At 39.3% G+C, this 27,617-nt stretch overlaps 1 pseudogene; it reads right to left on the reverse strand.

The window, feature by feature from the left end:
• Nucleotides 1-1,909: 1,909 nt before the first annotated feature.
• LOC127952272 (gastrula zinc finger protein XlCGF8.2DB-like) lies at nt 1,910-15,613 on the reverse strand (annotated as a pseudogene).
• Between the last annotated feature and the right edge of the window lie 12,004 nt (nt 15,614-27,617).

The raw sequence follows: 27,617 nt of genomic DNA on the forward strand, positions 1-27,617 counted from the left end.
TCTATGTGGTGTCAGTGAACCAACAGTATATAAAGTCATTCACAGAGTATTCAGGACCATTTTTGACATAAGACCATATAATCTATAAATATAAATCTATACATTTCTAAGGTGTATGCACTCGCCAGTTATAGTTCTCAAACATTGTTGCACATTGGAAAGGTCTTGATTCTTGACTCTTGATTCACCAACTTTCCTCAACTCATCTCTGTATACTCTGTTTGAAAGAGCAGATCATGATGTAACATTGTTTGGTGACGGTGGGTATGTGCAGAAGAAACTGCTGAACAACAGCACTGCAGCCAGGCTCATGCTCACAAGGGGTTTAGTAGAGCACACGATTGGTGTTTGGAAAAGTTGCTTTCAATGCCTTCGGAAAACACTCCAATTCAAACCAAGATACTGCACTGTAATCACTGCAACAGCTGTTCTTCAAAACAACCTGAAACAGCAAGGATGCCCTGATCCCCCAATAGAAGAGGATGACAAATCAATTTACAACAGACCTCAGAGAAGGACTTGCATACAGAAATGCTTTTCCATTATGCCATATTAAATATATATTCTCACATTATTTACCTTTCTATCTTCTGCTTAGACCTTATACATGTAATGAGAAAATAAAATATATGTCAAAAGTATGATATATTATGAAATCATCATAACACCCACCTTGACCTAATAAAAGAATATTTCTTTCAGATTCATGTATTGAGACATTTGAGCCTGCTGCATCTCTCTCTCCATCTTCAGCTTGTTCTACTTGTAGTATCAATTCATGCTCCTTAAGACAATTCAACTTGTGTTCATGGAATTCATTATCTAGCCTTTCATGGACAGCAAGTCTTTTCTTTTGGTGACCAGTACTGGCAGACATTGCCAACCTTGCTCCTGAGGATATGGAAGGGTAAGGACCACAATATACTTCAAAATTATCAAAGAATTTTGAACAAAATCAGGCCGAATCAAAGATAATTTTTGCCAGTTCAAAACAGATGACCAAAGCAAACTTTCTGTGTGAGTTCATTTTGGCTTCTAAGCACCTTTGGGCTTCCATTGGTCCTGTCACAAATCCTGTCCATGAACTTTTGTCTGCTTGCCTTAGTCATTTGTGTCTTGAACCTAGCCAATATTTCTCATTTCTGTATGATTTCTATCTGTCCTGGAGTATATCACCTGTCTTGGATTAGCCCACTCATCTTGCCCTGTTTGGATACGGTTTACCCCTCACCTGGATCAATCGCCTGTGTTTTGGATTACTCTATATACCTGTCTGCCATTGTCCGACTCTTGCCTGTGATGACCATGTCTTTAAATAAAGCCTTGCAGATGGATCCACATGTCTCTCATCTTGTTCGCCTCGTAACAGTTCCTTAGCGGTTACACATGGTGGACGTGTTCTGAAACTCCACTTCCTTTGACATGTAAATTATTATTATTAATTAAATTTCCCAGTTTGCTTCTCATTCAATGAAGGATGGCCAGGAGAACAACATATCCTAGTCACTAGCATCATGAACACACTGGAGTGTCGAATAGCTGATCTTGCACAGATATACCTGCATCTGTACGATCGCTTCCGGAGAGACTTTAAAGATTCAGAGAAAGCATTTAATTCCTAGAAAGAAACTGCAATAAAGCTTGGTGTCGATGGCCGGGAGTTATGCAAAAAGTTATGTACAGAAACACCCAAGACAAGTTTTCCAAAGCCATGTAAAGATTGAAATTAAAGAGTAAAAGTTTTGAGGTAGCAAGTACCAAATGAGTTTCAAATAAATGGAGATAATAAATACTGCTGCTATTTAAAGTGTATACAATAAATGAAATGCCATACAAACATACAATAAACCTTTGTTTTTATCAAAAGTAAATCATGACACCACATAAAAAGGTTTAACAGTTTATCCAGTTTAATGAAATAAATGAAAGTAAACTTTTTTCACATCATGCTAAAGCTTTCAGACTGAGCCTTTCACACTTCCCATAAAGGACTGATTATGGAAATGGTTTGATTATTTTGTATTGCAAACATGGCACTTGTCTAAGAATCAGCTGTTAATCATTATTCTTTTGTCTATAATATTCTGACCATTGGAGCCAGTCTCACACCTAGATTGCCTACACTTCATTTCATTGTTGTTGTGTTTAGGGGCAACATAATTATTTACATGAATCTACACTTCGCATCCAGCAGTGTGGGTGTGTTGAAAGGTTCTGAAACACTATACTGTCGCTCAGCCTTTTCAAACTTCTTTTTGCCCACAAACGAAGTATGAAACAAACTTTGTTTGAAGTAAATCAGACCTTAAACTGCCTTCCAACTCTACAGTTCTGTTCTGACCTTTTCCTTGAAAAAAGAACAGTCAATTTATGGTCAAATAAATACAGATTAAATTGGAAAATGTTTAACATCAGATGACAGAAGCAAATTAAAGTTTGAGAGAAACAATAGCCAAAAAAATTATATACTTAATGTAGGTGTGTGTGATCCAGATGGTCATCATCCAGTATGATCTCCATTATTCCTGTCAGTAACTCATCCATCTTGTCACAGTCTTTATTTGCAGGTCCTCCACCAGTCTTAAAACGCTTTCTTCGAGCTGCAGTTTTTTTTATATATATTCTTCATCAAAACCTGTATTAAGTAACTACTATAATGACAACAGTGATTTAAAAAGCCATATAATAAAGCTGATTATTCTTACCTGAAGTTTTTTGTATTGTTCTTGTAGATGTGTTGATTTAATTAGTAATGATTAAATTCATTACAATTAGATTTCCAGGCATCCCCTTTTTTTATTCAACAGTTGATGTGTGCAATTTTTTTTTTTTAATCTTTAATAAAAGTCTTCTATTTAATTTAAAAGAATTCAGACTTGACTCGGACTCCAAGTTGAAGACTTGTGAACATCTCTGCCTTACACATTGACCACATATGAAATGTTTCTCTCTGGTGTGATTGGTCATGCGATATTTACGGCATAGTTGTGTGTGTGTAATATTTAGCGTGACAAAATCATGATGCTGTCAACACTGAATAAAGCATGATGCAAATCCCGGAAAGTACTCCCTCACTCTAATTATGACATAGTGGCACAACGTTCATATGATTTGCAATGGTTGCTTTGTCGTATCCAGCATCGACAGACTTTAGACTGTTCCTTCCGGTGTTCACACGATGTAAGTCCTCTCTCCAGTGTGAATTTTCATGTGAATTTAAGGTTTCCTATTTGAGTGAAACTCTTTCCACACTGTTTACAGATAAAATGCCTCTCGAATGTGAATCCACATGTGGACTTCAAGGTTTCCTTTTTGCATGAAACTCTTTCCACACTGTTTACAGATAAAATTTCTCTCTCCAGTGTGAATCCTCATGTGGACTTCAAGATTTTGTTTTTGAATGAAATTCTGTCCACACTGTTGGCAAGCTCTTGCCACTGTGAATTCTCATGTGGGCTTTAAGGTTGCTTTTATGTGTGAAACTCTTTTCACAACAAGAGCAAGTATAAGGCTTTTCTCCAGTGTGGCTTCTCATGTGGACTTCAAGGTTTCCTTTTTGCGTGAAACTCTTTCCACACCGTTTACAGATAAAATTTCTCTCTCCAGTGTGAATTCTCATGTGGGATTTAAGGTTGCTTTTATGTGTGAAACTCTTTTCACAACAAGAGCAAGTATAAGGCTTTTCTCCAGTGTGACTTCTCATGTGGACTTCAAGGTTTCCTTTTTCAGTGAAACTCTTTCCACACTGTTTACAGATAAAATTTTTCTTTTCAGTGTGAATCCTCATGTGGACTTTAAGGTTTTGCTTTTGATTGAAATTCTTTCCACACTGTTGGCAGGTGTACAACCTTTCTCTACTGTGAATTCTCATGTGGGATTGGAGGTTGCTTATTTGTATAAAACTCTGTCCACACTGTGAGCAAATATAAGGCTTTTCTCCAGTGTGAATTCTCATGTGGACTTCAAGGTTTCCTTTTTGAGTAAAACTCTTTCCACACTGTTGACAGGTGTAAGGCTTCTCTCCAGTGTGAACTCTCATGTGGACCTTAAGGTTTCGTTCATGATTGAAACTCTTTGCACAGTGATTGCAGGTAAAATTCTTAGATTCCATCTTTTCTTCAATTTTTAAATCATGATCTTTCTCTTTCTGCTCTTTCTCTTTCATATTCTTCAGCTCTTGACTCTCCTCAGTCAAGTCTAAAACAAGAAAAACATACAAAAGCAATTTAATATCTTTGTCAGCTTCATCAGCTTTAAATTCTTAAGATCATTGTTGTCCAAAAACCCAATCTATGTATACGAAACATGGAAGTTAACGGCGAACACTATCCAGAGGATAAACACGTTCCACTAGCAATGTCTCTGGCACATTCTCAAGATCAGGGCCCGTATCAACAAAACATTTTATCTTACCACTAAGAGTTCTCCTAAATAACATTAATAGTGTTTAGGGAAATAGTTTTATCTTAAAACCTTTTCACAATGCTGCTGAGTCAAGAGTAAAGGGGCAGGGTTGACCTCATTGCTATGGATGATATCATCATACTATCTATACACAAAGTGGCTGATAGTCTATATCAGAGATTTATTCATAGAAATATTGTAGATCACAATATTATATTGCCATATTCAAATAAAGGTTTTTAAAATGCAGGCTAAGTGACACTAATTAAACAAGTAGACTATATATTCAGTTATTTTCATCCTCATATGTACGCTTCTCATAAACAATTAGTCAGTATGCATTAGGGCTGCCCTCAGCTAAAGATTTTTCTGGTCGACTAAGTCGTTCATTTTCAGCATTAGTCGACTATTAGTCGAACTTTTATTAATAAACCATATAAATCATAATAATGAGCCTCTAATTGCCTACATAGCCTAATAAGTGCTCAATCGCATCAAGTGCATCTGCAAAATATAATAATTATGAATTTATTGGGGAAAAACAGCAAGTACACTTCATTAATGTTTTAATTTATTGTAATGTTGTAATTTATTGTTACACTAGTGCTTTCTGTTTTCGGTTTAAGATAAAGTCTGTGACAGTGACTCATCTCCGCATCACTTGTATGCATGTTTCATACGAATTACATAATGTGAGGATATTTGTTTTCTGTTTGAATTGGTTAATTTAAAAGTTTAACTCTCTATATATTTATTTGTCTGTAATAAGGCACGTATACACAAAGTTTTGAAGTGACATGCTCAAGTTCACAGAGTCCGAGATGACAGAAAGCACATCCTGTTTCCTTTATTTTACAAAATTGCAGTGTTTCGTTATTATTTTGAGTGCAAATAAATAAACGTAAAGTCTTTACAGATACAAAAGATGCATTACTCTTATCTGTATGACCAAAAATGATACAGTATTTTAAGAGCAAATGATCACACTGGCGCCTCTATCTGTCCTGCAGTAGCGTTCAGCTTCCACACTCCACACAAACATGCACACTTTTTTCTAGGCTAATATTAGATTGAGCTGCCATGTAAAGTTGCTACTACATACATATCTCAGATGATAAGCCATATTTGAGGTCGATGAATGTTGGGTGAGCATATGGATGTCCTGCCTGATGTACTGTATTACCACATAGACAATTTGTCTGTCACGGACTACATAATTTCACCACTTCAAGTGGAATTTTCTGTGACTAATTGCCTAATAAAATGTTTGTAATATGCATATAAACAGCCTTTTAATTAGCAGAATAATCATGACAGATATGAAAAAAAAAATGCAAACATAAAAGAAAACCTAATTGGACATGAGAACAGCTGTATATTAAGGATATAATCAAACATTTGCTGTTGGGGTAACCTCCAAACCAATTAGAAAAAATGTTTCTACAATGTTTATATTTCGAGGTAGATTGCTGGAAACAGCCATTTTAGGATATTTCAAATTTGGTCTTATACTCATTTCAGAAGTCCTATACTCCTTTTATGATCAGTGAGACCCCTGTGGAGAGGTTGAGCAGCTTCAAGAACCTTGGTCTTAACATCTCAGAGGACCTGAGTTGGGCTACACACATTCAAAATAATTAAGCCAGGCAAAAACTGTACCATCTGCGATATTCAGGGTCACACCAGCAATCCTGAAAACTTTCTATTCAGGGGCCATAGAAAGTGTATTGACTACACTTGACTACTATCTCAGTGTGGTATGGGAACATCTCCAGTCAAGACTCCAAAACCCTGCAGAGTTCTGCACTTATCTGAATACATTTCTGGTTCTGCTTTCCCCTCTCTGCAGGACATCTACCTCAAAGGCTGCAAAAGCAGAGCTGATAAAACCATCAAGGACTCTATCCACCACAGTAACCATCTTTTCACATTGCTGCCATCTGGAAAGCGCTTCTGTAGTCTTATGGCAAAAAACAGAGAGACTCTGGAGGAGTTTAGTCTCTTAGGCCATCAGGCTCCTAAACTCAAAACCAGCCTCTTATTAACTTCGACATGATTTATCAGAAAGATAGTTAATATACTGACATTGTCACTAACACACAGCATTTTCTATAATATTTTTTATTGCCTCTATTGCTTCTATGTAAATACCCTGTACAACCTTTTGCAGACAACAATTAGACATAGTCTCAGAAAAATGGTTGCAGGAATCTCATTTATCATGGGATCTTCTTCAGATTTTAAACAGAAACTCATAAAGCATGTGACTTTCTACCCATTACTTTTCTTTTCGGTGTATAACTGTGTATATCCGGTCACACTGTGTATAACTTTTCATCTTTTGGAAGTCGTGGCCTAATGGTTAGTGCATTGGACTCCAATTTGAAGGGTTGTGAGTTCGAGTCTCGGGCCGGACGGAATTGTAGGTGGGGGTAGTGCATGAACAGCTCTCTCTCCACCTTCAATACCACGACTTAGGTGCCCTTGAGCAAGGCATCGAACCCCCAACTGCTCCCCGGGCGCTGCAGAATAAATGGCTGCCCACTGCTCCGGGTGTGTGCTCACAGTGTGTGTGTGTGTTCACTGCTCTGTGTGTGTGCGCGCATTTCAGATGGGTTTAATGCAGAGCACGATTTCTGAGTATGGGTCACCATACTTGGCTGAATGTCACTTTCACTTTTTCATCATCAACTCTGAACGATGGACAGTGAAGCCCAAAGGATAATCTTTTAAAAGACACCAAAATAGTTTGTGTTGCACACTGAAATCAGGAACTATTGAAATTGTAAGTTAGGTTGGTCATTTTAAGCCTTGAGTCCCATAATGGGGGGGTCTGATTAACAGGTAAAATCAAGAACAACTATAGATGTTACGTTCACAGGGACATATAATTATTTTTAATACCACTATTGTTGAAATTAGTTTCACTGTTATTAAAAGGTGTGGGTGTGGTTGAATGCCCTTTTTCTTTGCTTTTGCTCTTGTCTCTCCCTTTTTTTCTCTCTCTCTCGGTTACTCCTCAGAGCAAATCATCACCACCTGTAGCTCACTTGTGAGTGAGTGCCTGAAGACCAAGAGGATATAAGGGCAGTTAAGATTCTGCCTGAATAAACACTTTTCCCCTGCTCCAGACTGAATCTTGTGCTAGCTTTTTGTGCAGAGATTATAGTTGTGTTTAGCAGTAGCTAATTTGTTTCTGCATGGACTGTTAATGGATATTGTTCCAGGTTGTGATTGAGCAAACGGTATTGTGGCTCTTTCTTTTATTTTAAGGTTAGTTGGAGCTCTTTCTTAAATTAGTTAGTGGACTATTTTGTTTATTTTAGGCCTTGCCCTCCCCTGAGCCTTCACTTCCCTTTTGTATTGTATTCTCTCTCTCTCTCTCTCTCTCTGTCTCTGTGTGTGTGTGTGTGCGCGCGCGCGCGTGGACGGACGGAGTTTGGCGTGGGTGTGAGTGACTCTGAGTTTGAGTGGATAATTTCTTTTCTTTATTTGTTTTTTTTCCCTTAATTTGTTTTGTTTTTGGTGGTAGAGTTGTTTAAGCTGACTTCGGTCAGCGAGTGCAGGATGGAGACAAACGTGGGTGATTTCTCGCGTCTGACAATCAGGCATGGCTGTAAATGCATGCCTGATGCGTCGGTATCAGTGGAAGATTGTTTGATTGCTGTGAGTGCGGTAGTTGGCAGCGTTAACATCAGGTCCGCTTCTCGTATGAATAAGGCTATAGTAATCTTTCTAAGTGAAAGCCAAATGGCAGATGGGTTGGTTGAGAGTGGATTAATAATCAGGGATAAGTTTGTGCCCGTTTTGCCTCTGTCAAGCCCATCAAAAAAGATAATTTTGTCGAATGTGATGCTGGAATGGCTGACTTTTTACTTCAGGACTTACCTCGTCTTCCAGATGAGGAGAAACATATGCTTGATCAACCACTGACCTTTGATGAATTTACTGTAGCTGTTAATGAACTTTCTCCAGGCAAAGCTCCAGGACTAGATGGGCTAAGTGCAGAATTCTACAAGCAGTTTTGGCCAGTCATCGGAAAAGACTTGTTTTTGGTCTTCTTGGAATGTTTGGAAAAGGGAACACTTCCGTTGAGCCTTAGGAGGGCTATGATAACCTTATTACCCAAGAAGGGTGACCTTGGAGACATAAAAAACTGGCGTCCTGTGTCTTTACTCGGTGTTGACTATAAGATACTTTCTAAAGTTTTAACTAATAGAATTAAATGTTGTATAGCTTCAGTCATCCATGCAGATCAATCCTACTGTGTTCCTGGTCGGTCGATTTTTAATAATCTTTTTTTGATTCGAGATTTGATTTCTTATGCCAAAGTGCATAAGTTTGATGCAGGTTTTATTTCTCTGGATCAGGAAAAAGCCTTTGACCGGGTTGATCATGGTTTCCTTTTTAAATGTTTCGAAGCTTTTGGTTTTGGTCGATCCTTTATTTCTTATGTAAAGTTGTTGTACACTGATGTGTACAGCATGCTGAAAATAAATGGAACACTTACAAGGCCTTTTGTAGCTGGCAGAGGCATAAGGCAAGGTTGTGGCCTTTCAGGTATTTTATATGCCATAGTAATTGAACCACTGCTGGTAGATTTGAGACGACAGCTCAGTGGGATTTCAACAACTTGCCCTGTATCTAGCAGTGGGGTGGTAACAGTCAGACTCAGTGCTTATGCTGATGATGTCACTGTGGTGATAAGGTCAGACGAAGATGTAAAGAATTTAATATCATCCCTCGAGGTTTATCAGAAGGCATCTTCCTCTAGAATAAACTGGCTGAAGAGTGCAACTTTTTTGATGGGTAATTGGGAGGATGGAGGCCCTCCAAAACTTCCCCAGTACTGCTCTTGGAACTTTGAGGGGTTTAAAATGTTGGGAGTGTTTCTGGGGGTGGATCATTACATGTTGAAAAATTGGGAAGGTCTTTTTGACAAAGTTTCAGGTCGTTTACAGAGGTGGAGGTGGATTCTTCAACAGCTGTCATACAGAGGAAGAGTGCTTGTAATTAATAACTTAGCTGCATCTATGTTATGGCATCGTTTTAATGTACTTGATCCACCAAACGATTTATTGCAGCAGCTACAAAAGGTTTTTATTGATTTTTTCTGGGATGGTTATCATTGGCTCCCTTCTGCAATACTTTATTTTCCAGTTAATGAAGGAGGTCAAGGACTAATTGACCTCAAAGCTAAAGTTAAATCAATGAGATTAAAAGTTGTTCAATGTTTACTGTATTCCAATGAACATATCCCATGGGTATCTTTTGGTCTGGCTCTGCTCAGAATGTTTGGTGGGTTTCACTTTGATAAGCACTTGTTTTTGATGTCTTTGCATAATGGGTTTTTTATACCTGATGTTAATTTTTATGCTTCAGTTTTGGATTCTTGGACTGTTTTAAGGAAGTCAAGAAAAGATTTTGACCATTTTGGTTTAAATGAACCATTGTTTTATAATTCCTTTCTAGGTGACAGTGATCTTAAGTCTAACACTATTGTGAAAAAATTCATCGATAAAGGTCTGACAAAAGTTGTAGATTTAATTGATGTTATCTCTAGAAAATGGATATCTTCAGAAGAAATTTGTGGTCAGCTTGGGTTAAGATCAGTAAGGATAGTGGAGCAGTTTATTGATGAGATGAAGGTTGCTTTTCCCTCACAGTTGCTCCAGTCGCTTGATAGTTTTCTGTCTGGTGGACCTATACAATGTTCTTTTCCTAAACTATTGGTGTCTCCTAGATTTTGTATTGAAGACGATCAAGAAAGGAAGATTTTGAAATGTAAAGGGTTAAAAGAGCTTAATTTTGAGACTTTGGGAAAAAAAGCGTGTTATCAGATATGCATAAAGTCAGATTGTTATAATGATATTAAGCACAGGTGTGATACAAAATGGAGAGAATATCTTAAGATTCCTGATAATGTTACTCCTTCTTGGAGGCTCTTATACAAGAGTCCCCTTTCAAAACGTTCGGGAGACTTACAGTGGAGAACTTTGCATTGTGTGTTGGCCACAAATAAGTTTGTTTCTAAGTTTAATGTAAATGTTTCACCTCTTTGTATGTTCTGTTCCGAATCAGAAACTGTTTTCCATGTTTTTATTGAATGTTCTAGATTAACACCACTGTTTGCTTTATTGGGAAGAGTTCTTGGAAATTTGGGGTTTCTCTTTAATAAGGTATTTTTTATTTGTGGATGTAAGTATTCTAAAGAACTCAGGGTGAAGTGTACCTTGGCAAATTTTATAGTTGGTCTAGCCAAGTTAGCCATTTGGAAAACCCGTAGAATGGCTGCTGAAGGCCATAATGTAGATGTGTTGAAATATTTTATCGCTTTGGTTGAATCTAGAATTAGGATGGAATATAAATTTTATCAAACCACAGGTAACTTACTTGAATTTGAATTTAAATGGTGTGTAAATGAAGGTTTATTTATATTTTGTGAAGAGGGGATTATATCATTTGATTGGTGATGTGATCTGTTTTATGTTGTTTGTGATTTATGTCATATTTTGAGCTCTATTGGTATTAAAGTATTTTAAAAGTCAAAGTCTCTCTCTCTCTCTCTCTCTCTCTCTCTCTCTCTCTCTCTCTCTCTCTCTCTCTCTCTCTCTCTCTCTCTCTCTCTCTCTCTCTCTCTCTCTCTGGGTGTCCTCTGCACTCTGGGACAGAGGATTGAAGTGTGTTCTCGCCTTTTGTTGTCTCTTCAACCTTTTTTATCTTTTTGTTACTTCCCCTTTTACCCCTAGACCCTGAGGGGATCGTAACCATAGACAACCTACAATAACTTAGCAGGTGAAATCAAACAGTAAGTCAGATCAAAATCACCAACATTCTAAATAAATAAAACTGTTTAGTTATAAGGTTAGTGCTTTTGACCTATGACTTCTGGTTTGAGTTAGTTTAAGATACTGAAATTATTACTGATTTGACTATGTATATTGATATTTACGGCTTCACTATTTATATTCAAGCATGCTAGTAATAGTTTGTTTGTAAACCAGCATTTGACCCTCTTTTTTTCAGCTTCTGAATATTGTCTTCAATGTGCATCATACTATCACAGACACGCCAGGTTCCAACACCACCCAATCACAGCACACTGAGTACTGATCACACACACCTGCCTCTCATCAGCACTCCCGTCATCCAGCACATAAGGCACTCACACCACCACTATCCGGTCAAAGTTGCATTGGCACACCCAGTGAACAACGGTAACGTAAGTGGGCAGCCACGAACGACCATGTCCTCTAAAGAGATAGGCTACATGTTATATAAATCTTTACTTAAGTAAAGAATAGATATTAATACAAAATAAACCCTAGATTGACTGCTTACATTTGCCATTATGAGGTACCTCCCCCACTGTGAGAGTAGCATCGCGCACCTGTAACCCAGCCAGCTACAAAGAACTAGTAAGCATTAAGACTTTTAACAGTTTTGAGATCAGCACCAGTGTATGGGGATACCCTGTTTACCACATAGTGGTATATATCGTGTGGAATGAAGTCGGATAGACTCTGCGATTTAATGAGGTCCGTGAAAACGGAGGAATAAAGATCCGTATCAAATCCTGCGATCTCCAAATACCGTTCTTTGTGAGCACCTACCAGATGCCCTACCTCGACCGATAACCAACTGAGCCACACGGGAGAGACGTGCTCTCCGGTCGCTTATTTATAGTCGCGCCGGTAGTGACGTCAGACACTGTCGCCGGCCAACGAGTTGGCGTTTTTTCAAAGTATGCTTCAGACACGGGTCACGACGAGGTGTTCTCCATAGTGTCCCTTCAGAGGACGCAGTGTCTCGTTCCCTCTCAGGGAACCATGGTTACATTCGTAACCTGAGACGTTTGTTTACAAGACATTGGTTGGATAAAGTGAGTGGTTTTGAGCACAGGTTAAAAACTCACAACAACCTCATCTAAAAGGCTCAAGTAGCCCATCTTTGAAACTAAACCAAAGAATCAATATTGTGAGTGAAAGACTGGACAAAATACTAGGGCTGAGAAAATAAATGGATGCATTTTGAATCGAGAAATGATCGCATAGATTCTGAGATTTTCCAAATGCATAGCAATTCTCTCTCGAGACGATTCTGAGCTTAGTAATAAGAGCAATTTATACTGAAATGAGCTGAACGATGACATCACTGAATTCAATGATGAACTGCCTTTAACTGTCATTTTGCATTATTGACAAGGTTTTCCTAATTAATGTTGTTCAGGTGTTTTGACAACCTTTTTTGTTTAAAGCACTATATAAGTAAAGGTGATTTGACTAGTTTTGAACAGCAGATGCCACTACGTACAAACTCATACTCTGCTTGTTTCCAAATTGTTCCAAAAGTTGCCAGCCACCGCAAGCATTCTTGTTCATTTTCACATCTGAACATGCAATACATCAAAATAAAGAACATATCCTCTACCTTTAAACAAACCAAATTTTCAGGTTCTACATCTGGATCATGTTCAGTAGGATGATCAAAGCAAATATGCAGTAGATCACGTCCATAAGCTCCCCCAAAGCTTAGACAGCCCTTTGCCACATCCTTGATAGACATTTCTCTCTGTAACATTAGGTAGTTTTCATTTAATTGCCATTTATTGTTGCTGATCACATTATTTTATGCATCACATGCTTACTAGGGATGCGCCGATCCGACGTTCAGTATCACTCAGATACTGGCATTTCCTGCTAGATCTGGGTATCAGTCAGATGAGACCGATTTAAATCAGATATAGTGCATAAACTATTCTATCATTATGCCCCATGAAAGCCACATAGACATTATAAAGCACAATAAAGTTTTTGTGCTCTATATTTTAAGTGTTCTGAAACTATTTCTCTGTTTAATGTGAGGTACAGGTGAATATTTGAGTCAAGTTCTCTAAACACTTCTCTCCGCTATGACTGTCTTTTATCCTCCATTCAGCATTCAAACTGCATGTCGCGTTCAGTTACTACAGTAAAAATGATCAAACTCTTTCTCAAGAGTAGGCTAATAATCAACTTCGATACAGATTTTTTTACTTGACCTACATGTTTGCATCTTTATCTTTTGCTGGATTGTAACAGCACATTTGTTTAGTGAAGTCAAAAAAAAGACTCCCTTAAAGCGTTAGTTCACCCAGATGGCAAAATTATGTAATTAATAACTTACCCTCATGTTGTTACAAACCCGTAAAACTTCCTTTTATCTTCTGAACACAGTTTAAGATATTTTAGATTTAATCCAAGAGCTCTCAGTCCCTCCATTGAAACTGTGTGTACGGTATACTGTCCATGTCCAGAAAGGTAAGAAAAACATCATCAAAGTTGTTCATGTGACATCAGAGGGTCAGTTAGAATTTTTTGAAGCATCGAAAATACATTTTGGTCCAAAAATAGCAAAAACAACGACTTTATTTTCTATTCGACTTTATCTCTAATATGCATTAATCCACAAATGACTTAAGCTGTTAACTTTTTTAATGTAGCTGACACTCCCTCTGAGTTCAAACAAACAAATATCCTGGAGTAATTCATGTACTCAAACAGTACATTGACTGAACTGCTGTGATGAACACCGAGCCGAGCCAGATAACGAACAATAGACTGACTCGTTCACGAGTGAAGAACCGGTTGCATCGGTGTTCAGATCACCAGTAGTTCTTTCGGACAGTTCGTTTCAATAAACCAGTTGAAGAAAACGGTTCACTGGTTCTTTTGCGCTCTATGTAATGGCGTCATTTGCGATGATTGCCCTTGATTCAAGTCTTCGGTTTACCCGCGGTCATAACACTAGCACAGAATCAGTTCAGTTCAGACGCTGTGTGTGTCGGTCTGCTTCCCACTGAATCACACATGCTCAGTATCATCAGCTCCTCGCTTCTCGAATCGGATGCGTCTGACAGAAACGGTTCTTGACTCGTGAACGAGTCAGTCTGTTGTTCGTTATGTGATGTTGTTAGTTCAGTCAGTGTACTGTTTGAGTAAATGAATTACTCCGGGATATTGGTTTGTTTGAACTCAGAGGGAGTGTCAGCCACATTAAAAAGGTTATAGCCAATAAAAACCTGCTACTGTCTGTGTCTTTAAAATTTAATCAAACTACAAAACAACTTTAGTAAAAAATTATCTATTATTAAATTAAACAGTGAACACGAAGCAGTTATTTTACACATAATTTTGACATTTATGGGACTGAAAACTAATGTCAGAGCTCACTTAATTTGAATCTTATTTATTCATGTTTACGATTTGTTAATTTGTTTTTAATACTGACCTGGACACGCAATTTCATAGCTGTAATTCATAGCTGGGGATTATTGGGCACATGCGCTCTACTTACGATGATTGGAATTGATTAACATACACGTTTAACTATCAAATCTGACATTTACAAAGCTCTTGTAAATCCAGAAGAGAGTTTTCGGGAAGGTCTGTATTACATGAAAATTACTCAAATTTTGCTGATATATTTACACAAGTTTGATTAAGGCCCATCGAGTGTGACGAAACATGCTCATTGATCAATATTCAGTAAAAGATTAAAAGCAAACCACAAGTTTGGATATAAAATTCTTCCACACCCACATTAAAATGGGTCCAAGCATTGGTTGGGTTGATCAGACTGACATTTTAATAAGGATCCAATGAGAATGAAAACCAACCTGTTTGTTCCCCAGTCTCTTCTTGTTTCAGACTGAATACTTCTTCAATCCTGAAGTCTTCACTCTCCTCTTTAATGAACGCCATCTCTATAATTGTGTCACGTGGATCGCAGCTGCTTCACCAGTTTTTGTACTGTCATGATGAAAATGAAGAAAAAAAAATAATAATTCCAAACTGAATCTCTTGGTGCCTCTCAAATTAACTCCTTTGTTCAGTAGTCAGTGCATTCAGTCATCTTTGTCTGAGTTAACAGCCTTCAACTGATTAGCCCAAAAAACTAAAAAAAAAAAAAAAAAAAATGGCATATGTATTTAATATTCAGAGCAACTGTAATCTATAACTGTTTACTATGAAGTGATTCATAATAAGAGAAATGAGATGCAGCTTTTCTATTACTAAGATGCGCTTTCAGAAATAATGCACAGTGACATTAGATGAAGCATTGCAATCTTACATTAAACATTAATTTACCTATTTCACATAATTTGAAGATAGCTCATATGTGCAGCGTTGACATAAAACCTTTGAAAGAGAAAAACAAACCTTTCCTCAGCCGAATCACATCTGCAGGAGCTTGATGCAGCCTTGTGATGTCACATCACCCCACCAAAATAAAAGTCCTGCTTAAATGCCAAAATGGCTGTGTCCAAATTCAGGGTCTGCATCCTCCTTACCCGGTTGAAGGAGGAGGGTTCCTCCGACGACCGCAAAACACGGAAGTCGGATGTAGATATCCTGTCGCCTAGCAACCGTGACAGCGCTAAGTAAGAAGCGGAAAAATGGACAAACAAAGAGTTATTCTCCTCATTTTAATTATTTTGGAAGAAATAAAGCAATTAAATAAATTAAATACTTTCTTTGCTCATTGTCAGAGAGTTTTTTATATCAGACTACAAGACAGTCATATCCAGGTAAGCCGTTAGCCTATTTTTATTTATGTTTTTAAGTATTCTCAAATTCATTGAGCCGAAGCATAAACTTTAGCTTGTTTTGTCAGAGGAAACTCTATCTATCTATCTATCTATCTATCTATCTATCTATCTATATATATATATATACACACACACACACATATATATATATCAATAATATATATATATATATATATATATATATATATATATATATATATATATATATATATATATATATATATCAATAATATGTATATAATTATTCATGTAATATGTATAATGTGCATTGTATTAAAACATAATTGGAGTTTATACTACATTGTCCACCGAGTGACTGAGGAGGTCATCTTCCTCCCGAAGACCCCGGAGCACCTGGAAGAAGTGTCCCGTGGGTTTGCAGGTCTGGCAAGCCACAGAGCTTTTATCAAAGCTGCAGGTGCCATCGACGGCTGTCACATCCATATCAGGCCTCCGAGCGGCCCTGATGGTCAGTGCTACAGAAACAGTAAACTGTTTCCATCCATAATCCTTCAGGCTGTTTGTGACCATCAGTCACGTACGTGGGATGGCCAAGATCGGTGCACGACTCCAGGGTGCTCCGCCACAGCCCACTGTACGCTCAGTCATCCTACCCTCCTCCAGGGCATTTCATCTTGGCCGATGGAGGATATCCATGCCCCTCATCACTCCTTACAAGAGGCAGGTACAAGGTGTGGGAGCCCAGCGCTTTAACAGCCATCATTCCATTATAGAGCGTGCTTTTGGAATGATGAAGACAAGGTTCCGGTCCATCTTCCTGCAAGCGCTGGAGGTGCACTACACTTTTGTTCCTCATGTAAGTTACCAGCCAGTGTTATATTAAATTATTTTTTTTTCAATATCACAATATACTAAATTTATATATGCTATTGCAGGTTGTGACAGCATGCACCATCCTCCACAACATCTGCCTCAGTGCCGGAGACATGTTGGCAACTGAGGATGAACCTGAGGACGATGTAGAGGAAGATGAGGGGGAGGCAGACATGGAGGCCATCAGTGGCGCTCAGTGGCGGGACCAACTCTGTGCTGAGGTGTCTGCCCTGAAGGTTGTACCACCAGGTCATGACTACCTTTGACAAGCAAGTAAACAATAACTTTAATATCTTATTTAAAAAGTACTTTGTCATGAAAGGATTGGATTCAATTTCTCCTGTTTACATATTTATTAATGCATGTTACAGATGTGACAGCCGTTGATTGAGTCGCTCTGCAAGCCCTGCTGGTGGACGATGTAGTGGACAATGGGAGGGGACATCCTGAAGCTCTCTGCTGTCCACCCTGTGATGTTTCACTTGCCAACCAGAGGACCAGCCAAGGATCCCTGCTGCACTCCATCCATGTCTCTCATCCTTTCAGAGGCTCCAGCAACACTGCCAGGGACTACCGTTGTAGTTAAACATAAAAATGGTCCAATACCTGGTCACTCAGATTAATCCTGCAGTGATTTGTTAAAATCTGTTGTCCTGTAAATAGTTCTGTAAATAGTTTCTGTATGTTCTTGAATTTTGTTACCTCAATTTTGTTTTCTGAATGTTATTAAATAATTGTACACTTTATTTTCTTTACAAATGTTCCTTTTACTTTGAAAAGTATGGAACATAAAAAAAGAAATACAATGAATGAGAAGTATTTCTTTCAAACAATTTCTTTCAAACAACTGAAGCTAACAATGGAAAAAATGTAATACCTCCCACCCCAAGAAAAAAATAAAAATTATTTGGGGACCCAACGCTCTAGAATCAGGGCCGTCGCCAGAACAAACCAAATGGAGGGGCATTTAATTTTCATAGGGGGGCACACTTTTTTTAATGATCTGAGACAGACCATAACATAAACCAATATTAGGCTATAACTAAAATAGACCACACTAGTCTTGTTTTGTTGAATTATTCAAATAAAATACTTTTAAAATACACCGTTTGATCTCAACGTCTCTGTTTATTGTCTCTTAACATTTCCAAAACCGCCAAAAATTTATTCTGAGATTGCATGCAACGCGCAGCTCAGCTGCGCAAAGGAATTGCGTATAAACAATACAATACTGTATGCTTAACTAAATGAATTACATGATTTATATATACATATACATATACTTACACACAAACTGCATATTGTAATTTGAATTAATAAAACTACTAACACAAAAATAACATATTGAAAGGTCTGCTGCTGGAGACTTGCCATTGGCTGTTGTATTTGAATAATTAATGAGTTAGGTCTTTGCAAGGTTTGGGTGCTGTTTTGGGATGTTTTATCAGTCATTTATGAATATAATTATATTTAAAATTATGTTCTGTGTAATAATGCGTTGAATAATGAATCGTCTGAATCATTTCTGAAGGTAATGTGTTATGCATTTTTAGTGTTACCGTTGTAGTGATTACTGTTCCTGTGAGCCAAGTTCTGCTGAAACAACGGTATTAGTGCAATGATCTAAATCAATAACAATCAATATTAGATGTGCAACTGCGCGCTCACACCGGCGGCGTCGGGGGCGTCAAAAATCGATTTTGTCGATCTGCTCACGATGCTGCAGAAAGATTCGTGAGCGCTCAAATGCACTGACGTAGACCGAATGCTTATTTTGTATTAGAAGTGGACACAAAGCAAACAGACTTGTTGATCTAATGCAGACTAACCACAAGGAGGGTAACGTTATAAATTGATCTCATTAAATGTTGTTGTGGACGAAATATTAAGATCCTTTACTTAAAATGAACGATCTCAGACACCTTGGTCCACGTATCACTTTTAATTATTTTTTTATGTCCCTGTACGCAAACAGGGGCACATCATAGATTACTGCAAACGCGAAACAGCAATAATCAACCTGTCCTCTATTTTGCTTGGGAACTAATGTGATCGGAGCTGCGTCCTCTGGAATCCTCTCAAGCGGCTGACTTCTACGTTCCGATTGGTTGCTGCCCAATCGCGTCATAGCTCATTACCATAAAGTTGCCTTTATTTAAACTCTGCTCGACGCTCTCAAAGGCCAAGTTGCGCCGCGCCGCTGCTCGACGCTGGTTTACATTGAAAATGAATGACTTCCGGCCACTTTGACGCTCTCGACGCCGGCGGTGTGAATGCACAGTAATGCAAGTTTGGTTAATTGTTCTGTGCGTTACGTTTAGGGGGGCACAAAAAGTCATTTGGGGGGGCACTGCCCCCCGATGCCCCCCCTTGACGACGGGCCTGTCCAGAATGGAGAAGAGCCTGTCCATCCTCTCCCTGCTCTCCTGTGCCCTCCTCTCTTCAGCCTGTGCTCTCCTCTCTTCAGCCTCTCTCTGCTGCCTCATGTCCTCCCTGATGAGGTCTAACAGCTCCTGGTCACTGTCCCTTCTCTTCTTCTTCTTCTCTCCCCGGAGCTTTATACAAACTTCTGTCTGCTCTTTCGTCCCTAGAAGCATTAAAAACAGCTTCAATCACTCGCTGTGTGTAAGGGGATATTCACACAGGCAGTAAGGAAAAAATGTTTTTTTTTTTTTTTTTTTTTACATATAAACATACAAATGTAAAAAAAAATACTTAACGCTAAAACAAAATGCTTAACTAGACAACCACTGAAAATATGTTTTTTTGAAAAGCCAGTTTTAAAAAAACTTACATCGAAAAGCATACTCCTCTCCCACTCCGCTACTGCATGCTTCGTCCGCCATTAGGCTCTACCGAAAATAATTATGGGATAGGTAGGACGGGAAAGGATCCACTACACCCATCCTTCCAATTCGGGGAAAAGGAGGACGTATTTGTGGGCCACATTTGAAGGATCTTACGAATTTGGACAGCCTTCGTCGCGGCACTGTGATGTAACATCCTTCAAATGAGTACTCCGAAGGATGTAGACCCTGAGGAGTTCCGACAAGTTGGCGGGCTGAACACACGCGCCCTCACTAAGCGGCCTAGTTCCCCGTTTTCTATTACGAATCTCCCATTTTCTAATACGAAAATAAGCTTGTTTCTCAATTACACCTACCCAGAGTGACTTTAAAGATTTCGTGTTATTGTTGTGAACCTAGAAAATGCGAAAATCTCACCAAACAACTCATCCCAAGATTATTATTATTCCTTCAGACCATCGCGTGGCTCAAACTGCAGTTTCAGAGATGGAAACAACAACTGATTCATTAGAGAAACGCCGTGATTCCTCTCACTTTACACCCACTAAAGTACATATGTCGAAAAAGCTAAAACCTCAAGAAGAGGACATCACCAACGCTACTCTGCTGCAAGCCATTACTTTCCTAACTGCTCGCTTCGATTCACAAGATGAAAAGTTAGAAGAATTGGCGAATCAAATGCGAAACAACTGCATCATGATTGCAGAGATTTCCAAAGCGGTTGAATTTAACTCGGCTGAAATTAAAGACTGCAAAGAAAAGTGCAAAGAGTTGAGCAAATCAGTCATGGATTTAACCAATGCACACAATGACTTGGAAAGCAGAACATCTGATCTTGAACGATATAAAAGAAGATGGAATCTTCGGATTAACGGCATGAAGGAGAAGTCTGAAGAGGATCCCCACAGGGAAGAGATTGACCTGATTGCCGAAATTGCTCCACACTTGATACAGAAGTTAGACGATATTATTGACAGAGTGCACCGGATCGGTAAGAAAGAATCAGGAAGACCAAGACAGATGATTGTCCAATTCACAATGCGGAAATACAGGGACGAAATTTGGAAATCAACGAACAACTCATCTGTTTGCCTTAACCGGGGAGTCAGATTTGTGGAAGATTTCACGAAGGAAGACCGTAACGCTCGTGCCGTTCTGTGGCCGCTGATTGCTCAAGCACGTAAAGAAGGGAAAAAAGCATATTACAGAGGTCCGTTTGGTTACATTGAAGGAAGACGCATTGACCCAACAAAATCCTTCACTTTACATTTTTATGGGTAACTGGTTTAGACCTAATGCCTCTAGCAAATCAAGGATCGATTATTGGTTAATCTCAGATAACTTGTTACATTTTGTTAAGGATTGCTCTATTTCACCAACACCTCTAACAGATCATTGCGCTATTGTCTTGGTTGTTGAGCCAAAGAGTAAGATTTCATAAAAAAGGGGTATTGGAAATTTAATTCTGATTTGCTTGAAAATGCAGGATTTAGTGCAAAGATTAAAGATTTAATTAAAGTAATTGAGATTAGTAATGATTTCAGCTCTCATAAAGCCAGATGGGAATTTCTTAAATTTAAAATTTGTGAATTTTCTATTAGCTATAGTAAAATGCTTGCCAAATTAAGAAGACAACATGAATACAAGATTATATTTGAAATTAATAAGTACTGTAGCAAAAATGCATTAAGTAGCATTGAAAAAAGTAATTTTATTTCTCTTCAGACACAATTGGATAACTTCAAGAAAGCTAAAGGTGCATACATTAACTCAAAGGCCAAGTTTATAAAAATGTCCTGTAAGGCCGTCGGGACCAGGGGATTAGTTTGACTTTAGTTTCTGAACTGCTAGATCGAGTTCCTCCATACCTAATTGTGCATCACAAAGATCTCTTAATTCATTGTCAATCCTAGGAATTAAATTACAAATTTTTTCAAAGAAGTCATCACATTCTTTTGGAGAAAAAATGTGATAAATATAAATCACTGTAGAAATTATTAACTTCTTTACTTACTATTGTAGGATCAGTACTTTCAGTATTATTCACCATTAGGGAAATAATACTGTTTTTAGACTGACTTCTTTTTTCTAATCTACAAAAATAGGACGTGCTTTTCTCTCCCTCCTCTATGGAACAATAGTCTGTTAAGGGGGGGGGAGAAATGGAAGGAGAAAAAGGGGAAAAAATGAGGGAAAAAGAGGAAAAAATGAGGAAAAAGGGAAGGAAAGGGAATTTTATGCCTCTACCATCAAAAGTGATATTTTAGGAAGTGTATGCTTGCAATCAATTATTTTTAAAACATTTTTCCCCTAGTTTCCTATACATTTCAATGGGAGAAAGGTTGATCACCAAGTCGCCGGTTCGAATCCCACTGTTGCCAGAAATTGAAGTTGTAACTTAATGATGTAAATCGCCATTTTTCATCAGTATAAGTCACACAAAGCATGTCCACATTAATGAAATTAGTTATGAAATGACAAATGAGCATTTTATTAATTCTATATCACTGACTGTTGATATTATATTCACTTTTCTGAGCTTTGGCACATTTATTTTGAATATATTTCTGCTCCAATAATTTTCTAAAAAAGTAAAAAATAGTAAATTTATTTCTGAAAGAATCCTCAAATTTCTCAACATTTTCAAAGTGCCTATGACCTTTGAATGATACTGTATAAAAGTAAAACATACAAAAAATGTGTTAATCATGACAAAACTTTTATTTTTCAATTTCAAGTCATAGCCAATTATTGTAATTCCTTGAATCACTCACATTTTTTTTCTTTAAGTTATTATGTTTTGCATATGCAAAAGAACAGAAAACAGATAAATACAATATAAATACAAATAAAATAATATTTAAGACTCTTGTGCATTCATTGCAAGTGCAAAAGAACGGAAAGCACAGACCATTACACAAATATAAAGCTTTAAAATGTACATGGCTCTTGTTTAGGCTGTGAGTGCAAAATAACAGAGAACACAAATACAAACAATACACATGATTAAATCTTTAAAATATGAATGACTCTTGTGAATTATTTAAAAAATGCAAAAGCACAAAAAAAAAACCTATACACATAAATAAAATGTTATAAAACTTTCTAAATGTCAATGGCTCTTTTACATTAAATAAATAAAGCTCAAGTTCCTATGTCTCTTGTGCAAAAAAAATAAATAAATAATAAAAAACCTTTTGGGAAAGGAACTATATACATATATAAATCTTTAAAATATTAATGACTACTCTTGTGCATTCTTTGAAAGTGCAAAAGCACAACAACAACAACAAAAAACTACACACATAAATAAAACATAATAACACTTTCCACATGTCAATTGCTTTGTGCAAAGAAAAACAAACAAAAAATGTGAAAAGATCTATATATATATATATATATATATATATATATAAATTTTAGAAATATTAATGACTACTCTTGTGCATTCTTTGAAAGTGCAAAATGCAAAAGCACAAAAAAAACTACACGCATAAATAAAACGTAATAAAACTTTCCACATGTCAATGGCTTTGTGCAAAGAAAAACAAACAAAAAAATGGGAAAAGAACTATATACATATATAAATCTTAAAAATATTAATGACTACTCTTGTGCATTCTTTGAAAGTGCAAAAACACAAAAAAACTATATACATAAATAAAACGTAATAAAACTTTTCACACGTCAATGGCTTTGTAAAAAACAACCACAACAACAACAACAAAATATGGGAAAATAACTATATACATATATAAATCTTAAAATCAAAGATCAGTTTCTCTTTTTTTTTTCATTTAGTTTTTTTTATATCCTCCAACCACTGCTCCTTTGGCACAGTCTCTACAGAGGGGCAGTAAATAATGCCCTTGTATTGGCTATGCCCAGTCTCCGCTGTCCTGAACTGCCCGCATTTTTTGCACGTGTTGTGCTGTACTTTGCGTGTCAGCTTCCGTACTGGGGCAGCGGGAGGGGCAGAAGAGAGGATGGTCATAGGCGCCTGTGGAGCAGCAACTAGGAATGGCCCTGTAAGTCCCTGAGAGGCCATTGGCGTCAGCCACACCAGTTGAGCACCTGGAGGTGGAGCAGGAAAGAGTTGCCGCTGGGTTTGAGGTCTCTCAGCTGGCGGTGACAAAACCGCTGGGGCTGGAAGTACTTTCCTCTTCCTCTTTGTTTGTGCCTGGCCCACGGTGCTACTGGGCAGGTGGTATTGGTGAGCTGGGCCTGTTTGGGGGGGTGCAGACGGGGGACGCACATTGGCAGGTAGCAGAGGGTCAGCCGCCACAGACAAGCGGCTAGGCAGTTGCAGCCCTTGCATTAATACTGCACTGTCCTGCCTTTTCACTCTTTTATTGTGCCACTGAACCAGTGTTGTGTGGCTTACATCCACCAGCTGCAGGGTGGTCTGCTGCATAACAGCAGCATTGGCCAGAATGCGCTGCCTGATTTTCTTGTAGTCCTCCAAGATGAGGACCCACCTGGACACTGTGCTTGTCCCCTTCTTTTTTGGGCTTTTATGGATGGCACAGAGCTTAACAAAAATGGTCTCTATCAGGCGACAACAATCTGGCCACTGGGCAAGTGGTGCTGTGGTGGTGAGTGCGTGCCTCTTCACACTTTCCACCCCTGGAGTGAACTCCTGCCTCTTTTTGGGGGACCTGAACCTCCCTGTGTCCAGCCTGCTCTGGTGTCTGGCAGCAAACACCACCCTTTGCTTATCAAAATCAAGCAGGTTCTGCCAAAGAGCAACTATATTGCTCACCTACGTAGAGAGAACAGATAATACATGGCATATGAGAAAACAAAACATGTGCAAGTGTTAACATATAACAGGTCAAGGAGGGAAAGTAGAGAAACTTGAATGTTCCATACCTGCTGGTTGGTGAGGACGAGAGAGGGCTGGTCCCTAAGCTCCACCAGATACTCTGCTAGGCTGTCGACTCTGTCCATGCCTGGCAGACCAACACTATCCAAAGCCTGAAAAAATACAAGCAAAACAAAATCAAAAATCAAAATGTGCAACATTACGAGGACGGTTAAGTGAGGAAAAAAACAACAAATACATATTTCTTTTTGTTGAGAAGCATAAACTGTAAGTTAAGTTTTATGTGTATGTCTTACAAAACAATCTGTTCTCAGATTTTATAAGAATCATTTTGATATTTGTAATTCAAAAGTAATATTCACTGCTCCTTTATTTTTTTCAGCAAAATATAAATACGTTGATTCAGTAAAATCAGATGATTTCCTGTTCAAAAGAATGTGACTGAATATTAGGGAATTGTGGCTCTGTTTACTTATGGTGTCATTAGCAATCCAGTCACATATATAAATCAGTATTAATGCACATATAACAAGGTATTTACATACCACAGACTCATCAGGAGATGCTGATGCACCTGGTGTGGAGGAGGCAGCAGCCAGGGTGGAGGAGGCAGCAGGCTGGATGGAGGCAGCAGCCAGGGTGGAGGAGGCAGCAGGCTGGATGGAGGAGGCAGCAGGCTGGGTGAAGGCAGCAGCCAGGGCGGAGGAGGCAGCAGGCTGGATGGAGGCAGCAGCCAGGCTGGAGGAAGCAGCAGGCTGGATGGAGGCAGCAGCCAGGGTGGAGGAGGCAGCAGGCTGGATGGAGGCAGCAGCCAGGGTGGAGGAGGCAGCAGGCTGGGTGAAGGCAGCAGCCAGGGCGGAGGAGGCAGCAGGCTGGATGGAGGCAGCAGCCAGGCTGGAGGAAGCAGCAGGCTGGATGGAGGCAGCAGCCAGGGTGGAGGAGGCAGCAGGCTGGATGGAGGCAGCAGGCTGGATGGAGGCAGCAGCCAGGGTGGAGGAGGCAGCAGGCTGGATGGAGGCAGCAGCCAGGGTGGAGGAGGCAGCAGGCTGGGTGAAGGCAGCAGCCAGGGTGGAGGAGGCAGCAGGCTGGATGGAGGCAGCAGCCAGGGTGGAGGAGGCAGCAGGCTGGATCGAGGCAGCAGCCAGGGTGGAGGAGGCAGCAGGCTGGATGGAGGCAGCAGCCAGGGTGGAGGAGGCAGCAGGCTGGGTGGAGGCAGCAGCCAGGCTGGAGGAGGCAGCAGGCAGGGTGGAGGAGAGAGACTCAGAGGAGGGCACAAAATGGGAGGAGACAGAGAAGCTTGGGTCATCGGTAAGACTTGACACAGTAATGTCATGGTCTTCCCCGAAGCCCTCATCTTCTTCATCCTCGCCTTCATCCACATCCTCCAGCATGTTCTCTGTCTCTTCTGAGTCAGGGTCCACCACCAGGGGCTGTCCGGTCTGACTCAGCAGGTAGTCAACACCAAGCAGCTCTCCTATTGAAAAAAATATAAGGACACACAAACATACAGGGCTTGTCAAAAATTACACATTACTGTTTTTCATGTTTTTGAAAGAAGACTCTTATGCTCATCAATCCTGCATTTATTCGATTAAATAAAAAAATACAGTAAACAACAGTTATACTGTGAAATGGTACTATGGCTTAAAATAGCTCTTTTCTATTTTAATATACCTTAAAATGTAATTTATTTCTGTGATTGAATTTTCAGCATGATTACTCCAGTCTTCAGAGTCACAGGATCCTTCAAAAATCAGTCTAATTTGCTGATTTATTATCAATGTTGAAAACACTTGTGCTGCTTTTTATATAATATGTGCTACTTTCTTGAATATTCATTAATAAAAAAAAAGTTAAATAAAGAACAGCAGTAGAAATGCATTATAGCATTATAAAGTACCGTTCAAAAGTTTGGGGTTAGTACATTTGTGTTCTTTTTGTTTTGTTTTTAAGAAATTAATACTGGTATTCAGCAAGGATGTTAGATAAATGATGTTCTTTTTAAAAGTTTATTCAGCAATGAACAATGAAAAACATAATAAAAAAATATATATAAAGGGATGACATACCAGTGTATTCAGCAGGTGGCCTGAAAGTTGGCACAAAAGGCCGACCAAACACCTTCAGGCTGTTGGTGTTGACGCAGTGGGCCATATCCCCGGAGTAGGTGAGAAGGGATGCTGGTTTGCTGGTCACTGATGCAGCCGCCCGATCCTGATTCCACCTATTCAAGCCTTCTAGCAGGTAAAGCTGGAAATTCAGTGCATTTGCACTGGTTCCTAGAAGGAGAAAAAAATATACCAATAAAAATTACAAGCCTCGCGATATGAATAACAGAAGTTGAAATTATTTCAAGCATCATACATGTGAGACACCAACCTGGAATGAACCTGTTTAGGTGGCAGTGAAAAGACTCCAGGGATGTGGACCCTCTGGCACACCGATATCTAGTCAGGGTGACCCCTGCCTTTGTGGTGGTGCCTACCTCAGTGTATAGAGGCACACCCGGCACATCCTGGATGCACTTGACATGGCGTTTCTGCACACGCCAGATGTGCTCCATGCGCACCTCTTCCAGCAGTGGGACACCCATAAGGTCCCTCCCATTTGCACCACCCAGCTCCTGCAGCAGTCTCTCAATGAGTTGGATGGTGGCCTCCTCACCTCGTGTCCTCCTGCGGCAGTAAAGACTTAGCTCCTTTTTACTGATGCTCCTGTCCATCAGGTTGTCAGTCAGAGCTGGCACACCCTCCTGCATCAGCTGTTTTTTCTTTGCCTGCCGCAACAGGCTGAGGTCTTCAGCATCCCACTCAAAGATGCAGGCAGACAGGCATCCCATGAAGGTGGGGTAGAGGGGATGGGCATCGGTGGTGCAGCCCACGGCCATCCTCCTCATGAAGTGCCAGATGTCCAGACGTATCTGAAGGTCTGGCCACTTGCCGAACCTGGTCTGCAGCTTGCTTGTTGCTCCCTCACTCACACAGCAGCCACAGTCCACATAAAGCAGCACCGGTGGTGGAATGGCAGCCTGGCGGTACCGCTCCATTACACCGGTCACCATCCTGTCCAGTCCCGGCCCTTCTTGCACTGACAGCACACTGGTCACTATCTGGCCAACCTCATTTCCAATGGAGGTTAACCAGAGTGCTGTCCCCCG

The sequence above is a fragment of the Carassius gibelio genome, chromosome B3, assembly GCF_023724105.1.
Source record: "Carassius gibelio isolate Cgi1373 ecotype wild population from Czech Republic chromosome B3, carGib1.2-hapl.c, whole genome shotgun sequence".
Taxonomy (NCBI): Eukaryota; Metazoa; Chordata; class Actinopteri; order Cypriniformes; family Cyprinidae; genus Carassius; species Carassius gibelio.